Below are 13,176 nucleotides of genomic sequence, written 5' to 3' on the forward strand. Positions count from 1 at the left end.
CTCTTCACCCCCCCCCCCAATGTTTAAGGCTATCCTGACCAAGGCTAGGGCAGCGGCACCCCAGATGAGTCTGCCGGCTCCAGCAGAGAAGGTCCCTTCAGCTCAGAGTTCCAAGGAAACCATTGGGCCCCAGGACCCAGGTGCGGGTCTGTTTAAGGAGGCTTCCCCTCCTCTGGATCTGGTCCCAGCCCCTCAACTGTTTCTAGACATCATTCAGCGTCAGTGGGCCCAGCCGGGCTTCATGGCCAATCCTAATAGTACAGACAAGAAGCTCTATTCTATGGAGGGCCCTCTGGAGGAGCTGCTTAAGCTTCCCTAGGTAGATGATCCTATTGTCTCCCTCACATCTAATTCTGCCGTTCCAGCTGATTTACTGGAGGGCTTGAAGGCAGAAGACAAGAGGGCAGTCAGTCTCCCATAAGACCCACAAGGCCACGGCATGGGCCATGAAGGCTTCTGCATCTTCCTCGTATTTTGGCAGAGCAGCCCTGTTCTGGTTACGTAAGTTATTAGCCGGCCTCCCTGCGGGGCACACCAGGGCTAGACAGGACATTAATAAAATAATAGTGGCCGTAGAATATTCTGCCGACGCCTGTCTTTCCGCCACCAGGTTCTCTTCTAGAGCCCTTGCCTCCAACGTAACTTCACGCCGCCTCCTATGGCTTCACCATTGGCAGGTGGACGTCAAAGCCAAGTGGAAGCTAGCTTCCGCTCCATTTAAGGGAGGGAAATTGTTTGGGGAGGCCTTGGACCCCTTTCTAATGGAGCCAAGGACAAGCACAAGATTCTGCCCCCAGTCACCAAGAAGCCAGACTGCAAGGGGCAGCCCTTTCGCCGTGGTTCCTTTTAAGCCCTGAGCCTTCTGCCTCCTCGGGGGGCGGGGGAAACCATCGGTCCTACCCTCAGTCCCAGGACTGCTCCCAGGATAAATCTTCCTACAGGGATAGGAACAGGCAGCAGGGCTTCCGCAAACCATTCTGTGGGGGGGAATTCCAACCGTCCCTTCCGGAAGTCATAGTGACCGTCACTGGGACCCTCCAATTGGCGGCCATCTCCAGCTTTATGCCAACTAGTGGGAGGGGACCACAACGGACACCTGGATTCTGAACACGGTCTGTCACGGATTGACCCTGGAATTCCTTTCCTTCGCTCCAAGGACCTTTGTCCGTTGCCCCACCCCCAGGTTGCCCCACAAGTTCCAGCTCATGAGGGCGGAGATAGATGATCACTTGTTATAGATAGCAGCTATAGAGAAGGTTCCCGAGGACCAGGAGGGCAGGGGTTTCTACTCCATCCTCTTTCTGGTCCCCAAATCCTCCAGGGGTGAGAGCAATACTGGACCTCAAGAAACTCAACAGGCATCTGGCGTACAAGCGCTTCAAGATGCAATCCCTTCAGACCATCCTGGGCTGTGTCAGACAGGACGACCTCTTGACCTCAATAGATCTGAAGGAGGCGTATCTGCATGTTCCGATCCACCCAGCGCATTGCAAGTTCCTGAGGTTCCAGTTTGCCAACCAGCACTTCCAGTACAGGGCCCTCCACTTTGGGCTCTCATCGGCCCCTCAGACCTTCACCAAGCTGCTAGCCCCCATCGCTGCACATCTACGATCTATCCCGGTAAGACTGGAATGCTACCTGGACGACATCCTCATACACTTGTCGTCCAGGGGGCAGGCCCAGAGAGACCTGGACACCACCATCCGGGTCCTCCAAATACACGGGTTCTTGGTCAATCTCGCCAAGAGCCATCTGAACCCGACCTGCAGAATTCAACACCTCGACATGGTGATCGATTCCAGGGACTGCAAGGTCTTCTTCATGCAGGAGAGAGTAGACAGCATCAGGTCTCTGGTGAGGTCCATCCAGTCGGTGGGGTCGGCATCGGTAGTTTCCCTCTCCCAGCTGCTGGGGAAACTTGTGTCATGCATTTCAGTGGTTCTGTGGGCACGACTGCATACGCGAGAGCTCCAGTGGTTTCTGCTGCTGCTCCAGAGGCACAAGGCCAGCAACTCCAGGAGGAGGGTGCGTCTACCTCCGAAGGTTCTATGATCCCTCAGGTGGTGGCAGACGGACGCTCTTCTGAAAGGCTGCTGCTTCAAGGAACCGGAGCCCCTGGTCATAACAACGGATGCCAGCCTCTTCGGCTGGGGCATTCACCTCCAGACTCAGGTGGTCCAGGGCCGGTGGTCACAGGCGGAGCTCGCCCACAACATCAACTGCCTGGAGCTCCGGGCTGCCAGACTAGCCATGCGCCATTTCCGCAGTCAGATCGAGGGGCACGATGTGCTGATCCTAACAGACAACATCGCCACAAAGGCACACATCAACCATCAGGGCGGCACGCGATCTCTGGCCCTGATGTCAGAAGCGGAGGCACTAAGCTGCTGGGCAGAAAGGTTCCTGACCTCCCTCCGGGCAGATCACATTTCGGGGGAGGACAACGTGACGGCAGACTGGTTGAGCAGGACCACCATCCAGAGCTCGGAGTGGCGTCTTCATCCAGCTTTATTCCACCAGCTGACGCAGAGGTTCGGTCTCCCACAGGTCAATGTGTTCATGACCCGAGCCAACACTCAGCTTCCCCGGTACTTCACCAGGTTCCACTGCCCCGGTGCGGAGGGGACGGACGCTTTTCGGTCGCCATGGCCACCAGGACTCCTGTTCGCGTTTCTGCCTCTGATTCCCATGGTGATCAGGAAGATCCTGTCAGAGGGGGCGGAGGTGCTTCTGGTAGCTCCTCACTGGCCCAGAAGTCCTGGTTCGCCAATCTGGTCAGTTTGTCAGTTAGTCAACCTTGGCGCATACCTCAAGATCAGATCTCCCTCAGCCAGGGGGCCGTTCTTCATCCGGAGCCCCAGTGGCTGCAGCTGGCTGTCTGGCACTTGAGGGGGACATCCTGAGGCTCAGCAAGTTCTCCGACAAGGTCATTTGCACCATACAGGCCTCCAGGCGTCCCTCCACTGTCAGAATCTACGAAGCTACTTCCTTCTCTTGCTGGTGTGACACTCATTGTATTGTGACCTCTTCTGCCACCATTCCGCAGGTCCTGGACTTCCTGCAGGAGGGTTTGGACAAAGTCTCACTCCTAACACCCTCCAGCACCAGACGGTGGCTCTGGCCACCATCCTGTCCACGGACTCTCTATTGCCGCTTACCAAACATCCACAGATCCGTAGCTTCCTCAAGTGGGCTACCAATCTCTGTCCTCCTGTCATCCACAGATACCCGACCTGGGACTTGTCCTGGACTTCCTACAGGAGGGTTTGGACAAAGGTGTCGCTCCTAACATCCTCCGGCACCAGACAGTGGCTCTGGCCACCATCCTGTCCACGGACTCTCTATTGTCACTTACCAAACATCCACAGATCTATAGCTTCCTCAAGGGGGCTACCAATCTCTGTCCTCCAGTTATCCACAGATACCCGACCTGGGACTTGTCGGTCGTGCTACAAGTCCTGTCAGTGCCTCCCTTTGAACCGCTTTGGACTGTTGGCCTCAGACATCTAACCCTCAAGATGGCCTTTCTGGTTGTCATCACCTCGGCTCGCAGGATATCCGAGATGGCCGTCCTCTCGGTCAGGGGTGACCTTTGTATTGTGCATTCGGACAGAGTAGTCTTCAGATTGGACCCGGCTTTTGTGCCAAAAGTAAACACTGTTTTTCACAGGTCAGAGGAAATTGTTCTCCTAGACTTTTGCCCGAGGCTCAGACACCCAAGAGAACGACAGTGGCATAAACTTGATGTCCGTCGAGTGGTCCATATTTACATGAAACGGACGGCTCCCTTCCGCAAATCGGCGGGGCAGGAAGGTTACCTCTTCCACCATAGGTTGCTAGATACGAGCTTGCATCAAGTTAGCCTATGAACAGCAGGCCAGACCGGTCCCTCTTCGCATCACAGAGCACTCAACGAGGAGTGCCGCAACTTCGGCTGTATGGGCCACACAAGCATCCATTGAGGAGATATGTCGAGTCGCTACGTGGTCCAGTCCATACCCATTCGTTAAAAATTACAGACTTGAAGTCTTTGCCTCCACTGAGGCGTCCTTTGGGAGAAGAGTTCTGCAGCAGGTCATCGCAACTCCCGCGGGCTTGGACAATTCTTCTTCCCACCCTGGGATGACATAATGTTGGCATGTCCCGTGCTTGGACACTCCAAGCAGCGCCTAGGAGAATGACCGTTGGCTTACCTGAATGGTCGTTATCTAGGCACTGCGGAAGTGTCCAACCCCACCCGAATAAGTGCCCACGGGGTTCTGTTCTCCAGTGGGGTTTTTTTGCATCTCCATCTACGACCTTTTTGGACTCTCTTTGGTTTTTTTAAAACTGAGCCTCTCAGTGGAGCAAGAGGCGGAGCTACAAAAATATGTTAAACTCAGTCCTCAGGCAGCAAGCTGAAGTTAACCCGTGCTTGGACACTCCCGCAGCGCCTAGAGAACGACCATTCAGGTAAGCCAACGGTTATTCTGATTGGTGGTCCCTGGGATGGAGGGCATGGTCTTAGCTAACTTTGTGGCTGGCTGTCTCCCAGGCTTAGTTGAGCCTTGCTGGCTGATGTAATCTTCCCAGGTGCCATGTGGTGAGATGGGGAGAGGGCTTTGGGCAATTCCTACTGTGGCTCTGCTTGAAGGAGGTAAATCTTTGTTATGTAGAATAGACTGGCTCAGGTCTTAATGGCCCATTGACAAAAGTGGAGTGGGTGGGTGAGTTTCTGCCTCCCTTTTAGGGGAAATATTCTGCCCTTTTTATTATTTCATTTTCCTAAGAGAGGGGTGGGTACTAACTTCCTATTCCTGGGAGCATCATGCCTGATAAGATAACCTGATCTTGAGGGGCTTCCAGTATGTGAAAAAGGATGGAGCCAGTCTAATTTTGAGGGAAAGAATGTTCCATAAAAGGGCACTCAGGCAGAGAAGGAACATCCCCTAGGAAACACCCTCCCTCCCCAATATAGATCCCGCAGCATTCCCTTTCTGCTCAATCAAATCGGGTGGGCTGATGGGATCAGGGAGAGGTAGTCCCTCAAATGGCCCAGTCCTATGGCTTGAAGGTTAAAACTGAATTAGATCTGGAAGCCAATTGGCAACCAATGCAGCTAGATTACCTCAACATCACAGATTTTTTCAACAGCAGAGTTTATTGATATCCCACCTTTCTTATTTTACAAATAACTCAACATGGTGAACATATCCAACACATCTTCCTCCTGTTTAGATATCTATCTATGATTATATATGGACAGTTAGATAAGGTGATGTAATCGTCTTGTTCTGTCTCATGCAAACACATAGCTTGATATGTTTTTCCACATACTTAGGCTTTCTAAATCCAGCCTCTCTCAATGCCTTCTTTATACCCTAGGACTTGCCATGTTCTTGCCTTGCAGCAGGTGTTGATTGTAGTTCTTCAACCCTGAGGTTTCACAAGGAAAAGAAAGAATACACTGCTTTATCCATTCTTTTGCATAGCACCAAAGCAAATTTCATAGTGATTTATAAAATCAAGCAAATCGATTTTTCTTCCATTTATCTTGCCTTATAGTTGGCAAGTGAGTACAAAGGATACAGGACATATTTTGAAACAAATTGCACTTTTTTTGTTTGTTAAATAAGCAATTAAAAAAACACACCCCTGAAAATAGGGTTCCACCACAAAACCGCGGAGGACAAAATCGCGCTCGACGAAAGCGCGCATTTGACGTCATCACAGTGCGACAAAAACATCGCGCTGTGATCGAAAAATGTAAAAATAAAGTGAAAACGTTACCCTAACCCCCCCCAAACCTAACCCTAAACCTAACCCTTAACCTAACCCTAAATCTAACCCTAAACGTAACCCTTAACCTAACGCTAAACCTAACGCTAACCCTTAACCTAATGCTAAACGTAACCCTAACGCTCTAAACCTAACCCTAACCCTTAACCTAACCCTAAACCTAAACCTAACCCTTACCTTTATGTGAATCGGCTTGCTTTAATTTTAATTTTATTTCAATTTTTAATTTTTTTCGTCGCGCTGTGATGACATCAAATGCGCGCTTTCGTTGAGCGCGATTTTGTCCTCCGCGGTTTTGATGGGTCACGGAAAATAGAGCTAGCTTAATAGACATAATGCACATAGCAGAAAATTGATGCTGTCATTTTTAAGCTTTTCAACACTACCATAGTTATGGTCTTTGATTTATGTTTTGAATATATTATTTTTTCAAATGAATTAAGAAAAGTTCATTGATAAATCTACTCTAGCTGATTCTTAGGATTAGCCATTCAGTAGCAAACTAAGGCTACCAGCCAAGAAATTGTGGCCCTATAGCTGTGATGATGAACCTATGGCATGTGTGCCACAGGTGGCACACAGAGCCTCTCTGTGGGCACGCATGCTGTCGCCAGCTGCTCTTCTGGTTTCCGGCATGCTCTTGTGCATTGGCTAGTGGGTCTTTGCTAGTCTTGGAGCGCTGGTAAATGGCCTGAAAACGTCCCCAAAAACATTTTTCAGGCCTTCTCAGGCCGTTTTCCAGGCCAAAAACAGCCTGAAAACAGTTTGAAAAAGTCCCACAAAACAGCCAAAACAACAAAAAAACAGGCAGGCATGCACTGGCCAACTGGTCCTCAGGTTTCTGGCACGTGCACATTGCACGCGCATGCATGTGCATTCTGGTTTGAGCACTCGGTGCTGAAAAGGTTTACCATCACTGCCCTATAGAATGCTAGGAACAACAGCAAAATTTTTACAAGTCCTGCAGATTTTGTTCTGCTACTCTATTATACTTCTCTCTCTCTCTCTCTCTCTCTCTCTCTCTCTCTCTCTCTCTCTCTCTCACTCACTCACTCACTCACTCACTCACTCACTCACTCTCTCACTTTGAACAGCATTCTTGTCATCTTCTTGGCTCTTTTTACTCTTTGTCAAAACCAGGTGGGACCATCCTACCCAATTATGCGAGGCTGTCTGTCACTTCTTTCATCCCATTATCACTGAATGTTAATTCTCTTTGATCCTCCTTGCTTTGTGCATTTTTCTGTGTAAATTCTTCTGAACATTAGATGCAGATATTTTTTTATTCTTCCTTTATAGTCTTACTCCGCTGTTAACAATTTTTTGGCCTCCTGCCTCTGCTGGCTTCTTTAAGTTACCTCTGCTTTCAGTTTAGAGTCTTCTTGCCTCACTTTGGAAAGCTCTTCAATCTCTGCTGCCTATTTTCCCTTGCCAGTGTTCAGAGTGACTACTGGTGAGGCTTGATCTGCCTAGAATATTAGATATTTTTAGGATTGCAGTGGGAAGATAGTTCTGTGCTGTAATGGCTGCTCCGTACCTTAGGCATTTTTCACAACTGTTACTAAGGTTACTTCTTGCTGGAGGAAAAAAACCTACAGGTTTAGCGTAGGTGTGAAAGAAAAAAAGTGTGAATTCCCCCCTACCCTCTGAAAGTAAGCTGAAAGTAATTTTCAGCACAGAGCAATGGCATATTCAACTCCATGCTGAAATTTAAGTAGTTGTCCCTAGTGCACCGAAGGACCAATATATATCAGAGCTGGAGAATCTGCCGCTACTTAGATGCCGGGGAATTTATTTCTTAGCAGCTCCAGTGCATGGCCAGTCATGAGATAAACTGGGGCTATAATTCAGCAGCATCTGAATTAGATGCCCTTAATTGAGAATATGGTATTTGTGGTATTATTTGTTTATGTATTATTTGTTTAGAAAATATTTGCACTGTTTTCAAATGGGAAAGGTGGGTTTGAAAGGTACATAGGTACATTGATACACAGATTAGTCAATGAACCTAAATATCTTAACAGAAATTTTAAAAAAACTTTATGTATTCCCATGAGTCATGAGAGAATATGGAGTACTTTCCTAATAGAAAAGAAATATTTTAAGAGGCCGGAATCCTCCTTATCATTGTTCTAAATCTAATGTATAAATGCATGATAGCAAGCCTGATTTTTTAAAAAAAGTAATTCTAATTCAGTTGTTCCTTTCTTCGTCGTCTTCTTTTTTTTTTAAAGGATAAACTAATGCATTGACATCAAGTACAGAGATATTATTCTGGATCTGCACAAAGTGTTCTCTCCTTACATTTAATAGTATAAATTAGTATGCCACACTTCTTTTTCCTGAGCCAGAGAATGGTTGGAACAATCTAATCTAATTCCACTTATTAATAAATAAAACAGGATTGCTATCTCAGTTTTATTTGGAATTCTTGTTTTCTTTTCCCCTAAATAAGTGCAGGATACAAACATAAATTAGCTTAGAACAGTGTTTTTCAACCTTTTTTGTGCAAAGGCACACTTTTTTTCATGAAAAAAATCACGAGGCACACCACCATTAGAAAATGTTTAAAAAATTTAACTCTGTGCCTATATTGACTATATATAAGGTGTTTTTCCCACGGCACACCTTACACTATGTCACGGCACACTAGTGTGCCGCGACACAGTGGTTGAAAAACACTGGCTTAGAAGCTAAAAAGCATTAGCTTTCATTTAGGAATAGATACAGAACTGAGAGGTAAAATGTATGATTTATAAGAATGTACATGAAATATGCTAACATTATTTCAAGCTTGGGAGACAAGGTTCAGAATACTTCTTTGGAACGTTCTGAATTGGCAGAGTTTTAATGGAATGTAACTGAACACCTTGAATGTTCTGGGATCTTTAAAAGAATGTTCTTGTTCTTTGTTTTTTACCTTAAGGCCACAGAAACAGGTTGCGATGTAAGCAGGTTGAACTACAGAGAAGCTGATCCATTTTTGTTTTTAATGAATTTTTTTAAAAAAAATTATCATTGAAAACAAAGCAAATTTTAAAGCTCAGTTCCCCTCCCCCCCATATTCTGTATGCACAGATGACCACAAAAGCCTGAGAAATAGCAACAGCCAGTATGATTCATTTCAGCAAAGCCCATAAATGTGGTAACAAAAATACACTTATCAGACTATTTGCTTGAAGCTCCTTTTCCTTCCTAATAGACAGTTAAAGAATTCATGTCTGCATTTAGCAGTTTGAAAGCAGCACTTAGCAAGCTAAGGTATGAAACCGCCAAAGTGTGAACAAAGTCCACATACCACAAAACAAAGCAATATAGTCTCTGTATTTTATAACTTGAAGCCTACAGATTTCAGGAGGATTATTAGAAATGTTTGTGTAATGTGTACAGAAAGCATATTCCATTGTCTAATGGCTACTTTGTTAACGTGTCTTGAAGCAAAGGAAATGATGCCTGTATACATGGATATCATCAGATGGAGCACCCAGAAATCAAGCTGACAATATGACTTATGACAAGGAATGGAAGTGCTCCATTTTAACAAGATAGATACGGCCACAGTTTGATTCTGGAACACATAATGTGCAAGTTCCAAATTGAACTACAATGGGAAAAAACAATTACCCAGTGTCCACAATATGATCTTGAACACACACACCCACAAACACCATTTTCAAGAAAATCAGGAATTACTTTGAAGTGTTGACTCTCATTGATAGGAAATGCAAGAAAATATGGTATGAAAAAGTTGTTGTTAACAATGAAGGTGAAAACAAACAAACTGCCAATGGCCAAAAAAACGAAGAAACCAAATTGGGTATTAAAACAAGAGATTGTGGAAATTGCCAGGAAGAGAAGAGAAGCCAAAGCCAGGAAAATAGCAATAGCAATAAGATTTATATACCACTTCACAGTGCCTTTACAGCCATCTTGAAGCAGTTTAAAGAGCCAGCATATTGCCCCCAACAATCTGGATCCTCATTTTACCAACCTCAGAAGGATGGAAGGCTGAGTCAACTGCATTCCATCCACTGCGCCACCATGGCTCCATAAAAATAAAGAATTTTGGGAGGAACTTGACAAATTATTTCAAAGAGCTGCTTATATGGAGCAATAGTATAACAATATCAGTAAAGATACCAAAGATGGAAACAAACATGGGGAAAAAAGACTTCCACAAATTCAGAAGGAGATTCCAACTTCAGATTAGTATGCTAAAGGAGGTCTACGATCAATCATAGAAAGAAGAAGTATATTGAAATTTTGTAGAGCAATATAGCAATAGCAGTAGACTTATATACCGCTTCATAGGCCTTTCAGGCCTCTCTAAGCGGTTTACAGAGAGTCAGCATATTGCCCCCAACAATCTGGGTCCTCATTTTACCCACCTCGGAAGGATGGAAGGCTGAGTCAACCCTGAGCCGGTGAGATTTGAACCGCTGACCTGCTGATCTAGCAGTAGCCTGCAGTGCTGCATTTAACCACTGCACCACCTTGGCTCTTCAAGAGTAAATATACCTTGGCTCTTCAAGAGTAAATATACAAACATGCAAGATACCTTAAAGCCGTGATGGCGAACCTATGGTACACATGTTGGAAGTGGCACGCAGAGCCAGCTCTCTGGACACCCGAGCCATTGCTTGTTGCTCTTCCAGGTTCCGGTGCGCTTGCCAGCTGGTCTTCACACACATAGGAGCACTGGAAACCAGAAGAGCAGCCACCCGGTGTGCATGCGTGCCCCGGGAAAATGATTTTCCGGTTTCTGGCATGTGCATGCACATTGGCACACTGGCATGCATGCACGCCAGAAACCAGATGACCAGCTGGTTGGTGAGCATGCATGTGCCGGAAACTGGAATATCATCTTCCCACTGCATGCATACGCACCGGGTGGCTACTCTTCCAGTTTCTGGCACACACACGCACTTCCATTTCGGCACTTGGTGCCAAAAAGATTCACCAACACTGCCTTAAAGGATACTCATTGTTTTATTGTATTAATGTAGGAGGACAGCCGTATTAATCTATGGTGCAAAAAAGCCAGAAGGAGTCTGGGGGCAGTCTTCTCTGACTAACAAACTGAGATATGTCCTCCCCCCCCTTATTGCTTTGGTGATGGATCTCACCTGTGTTTGTCAAGGTCATCTACCTTATTCTCTATAGATTGGTTAGATTAGAAAAAATATGAGTGTTTAAAATTGGAGGAAGTAACATCAGTAATTTGCGGTATGCTGAATACACTATTCTGATTAAAAAATGATTGTATTTTCAGTGCAACAGTCAAGGAATTATTGACTCTGGTTAAATGAAAATAGCAACATAGTCTAAGCCAGCAAAGATGCAGCTTATTATGTGAGTGAGAATGAGCAGCAATGTGCTATGACAGATATATTTTTCTCCTGATAAACTATGCAGAACAAGCAGCTGAAATATATATATATATATATAGGGAAATTGTATTGGAAAAAAGATGAATTGGAAATCCACAAAAACTGGCGGGGTGTGGGTGGGGAGGAATGAGAATTTTGGAATGGTAAGTTGCAGTTGCATGTCACACAATGTTAATATGTTATCAAAGTGTGGAGTTGTTCTAAGAAAATATCAGAAGGCTCCGAGATCCATGCAGAGTTTAATAATGGACACATCACTGTGCATTTGTCAAAGCTCAGGATAGTTGTGTGTTAAACTGAGGATCCTGCATGACCCTTGTAAAAGAAATGTACTGATTAAAACAAAAAAAGCACACACATTTGACTAGCTATACTTTCTATTCCCTTGTTTAGAACAATATTCTATAGTAACATGTTTTCCCGAAAATAAGACAGTGTCTTATTTTCTTTTGAACCCCGAAATAAGCACTTGGCCTTATTTCTGGGGAGGTCTTATTATTTTTTAAGTGCAGAGGTGGCAAGTGTGGTCACCTCATGGCTGCTGCTGTGATGCAATATTTTTGGAGAGGTCTTATTTTCGGGGAAGGGTTTATTTTAGCACATATGCTCAAAAGCCCAATTGGGCTTATTATCCAGGGAGGTCTTATTTTTAGGGAAACAGGGTAGTACTTCTATAAAGGTAAAGGTACCCCTCACACATATGTGCTAGTCGTTCCCGACTCTAGGGGGCAGTGCTCATCTCCGTTTCAAAGCCGAAAAGCCAGCACTGTCCAAAGATTTCTCCGTGGTCATGTGGATGGCATGACTCAATGCCAAAGGTGCATGGATCGCTATTACCTTCCCACCAAAGTTGGTCCCTATTTTTCTATTTGCATTTTTACATGCTTTCGAACAGCTAGGTTGGCAGAAGCTGGGACAACTAGCGGGAGCTGACCCCTTATGCGGCACTAGGGATTCGAACCACCGAACTGCCGACCTTTTTTATTGACAAGCTCAGATTCTTAGCCGCTGAGCCACCATGTCCCCTGTGGTAGTGCTACTGCACTCTATAAACACTAAATGACCTATTTAACCTGAATATAAGCCACCCGGTTTTTTTCTTTTCAATGCCATGTAAGATTATTCCCCCTCCCCCCGTTTGAGCTTCCTTTAGTTTATTCAAAGAAACTTGATCCAATAACTGCTTTGAATGGCAACAGTCTCCTCCTCTCCCTCCCCCATTAAAACAACAGGTAGGGCAAATGCAAACATTGTCATGGGTCCTGACCTATTTCCGGATTCCAGATCACTCCTGTTTTGGCTTTTCTGTCTCTGGCACCAGAAACTGATGTGTCTCAGTTTTTTGCCCTCTGCCCCACATATTTCCTCTATGAAAGCAAAGAGATTTCAGGATACCGCTGAAAAGATGTAGAGTAATAAAGTGGATTTGTTTGTCTTCTGTCTATTCTAGTATCTGGAGTTGAAAGCCAGTAATCCTTGATTTAGGATCCACCCAAATTTCTGACAGACCTACCTGAGGAGAGGATACTTGTGATTTGGTTGGGGATTGTGTAACTGTACAGTGTATAGTTGTGTAACTGTACTTTGGTCACCAACTTTGGATGCTTAGCAACTGGGCTGCATTTACAGCCATTTGCCCCATCCTCCGGTCACATGATGTATTTTTCGATGGTTTTGTCAAAACTGGCATTTATTTTTGGTTTTCAGCTAAACTAGAAGCTGTTGGCTTGCTTAATGACCAGGACATTTATTTAACGACCACAGCAGCTGCTTTACAATTGTTGCATTCACGTAATGACCACTGCAATGAAGATTGTAAAAGCAGGTTAGTCCCATGATATTGTATGACTGTCACAAGTTATGACCATGATGGCAGGCTCCATTACAGTCATAACTTGAAAACTACCTGAATATTAATGTGTCCTTAGTGGAGATTTGCAACATTTTGCATTATTTTTTATCTTGAAGTGAATAAAAGAGGCAAGGTATTGAGTATTAAAAAATATCA

The 13,176-nt window shown here is 45.3% G+C and overlaps 1 protein-coding gene and 1 long non-coding RNA gene across 3 annotated transcripts in view; one reads left to right on the forward strand and one right to left on the reverse strand.

The window, feature by feature from the left end:
- Positions 1-13,176, forward strand: part of RAB11FIP4 (RAB11 family interacting protein 4) — a 67,458-nt gene that overhangs the window by 12,538 nt on the left and 41,744 nt on the right. The window contains exon 1 of one of the 2 annotated variants that reach the window (XM_032211375.1): positions 12,836-12,993. The exons of the other annotated variant lie outside the window; for it this stretch is intronic. The gene's annotated coding sequence lies outside the window, so the exon portion shown is untranslated. Of the gene's footprint in view, positions 1-12,835; positions 12,994-13,176 lie in introns of those variants that run through there. 2 annotated transcript variants of the gene reach the window in all.
- Positions 5,147-13,176, reverse strand: part of LOC116504387 — an 86,598-nt gene continuing 78,568 nt past the window's right edge. Inside the window, exon 7 of the long non-coding RNA XR_004254805.1 lies at positions 5,147-5,415. This is a non-coding gene — a long non-coding RNA (uncharacterized LOC116504387). The remainder of the gene's footprint in view (positions 5,416-13,176) is intronic.

The sequence above is a fragment of the Thamnophis elegans genome, chromosome 2, assembly GCF_009769535.1.
Source record: "Thamnophis elegans isolate rThaEle1 chromosome 2, rThaEle1.pri, whole genome shotgun sequence".
Classification (NCBI taxonomy): domain Eukaryota; kingdom Metazoa; phylum Chordata; class Lepidosauria; order Squamata; family Colubridae; genus Thamnophis; species Thamnophis elegans.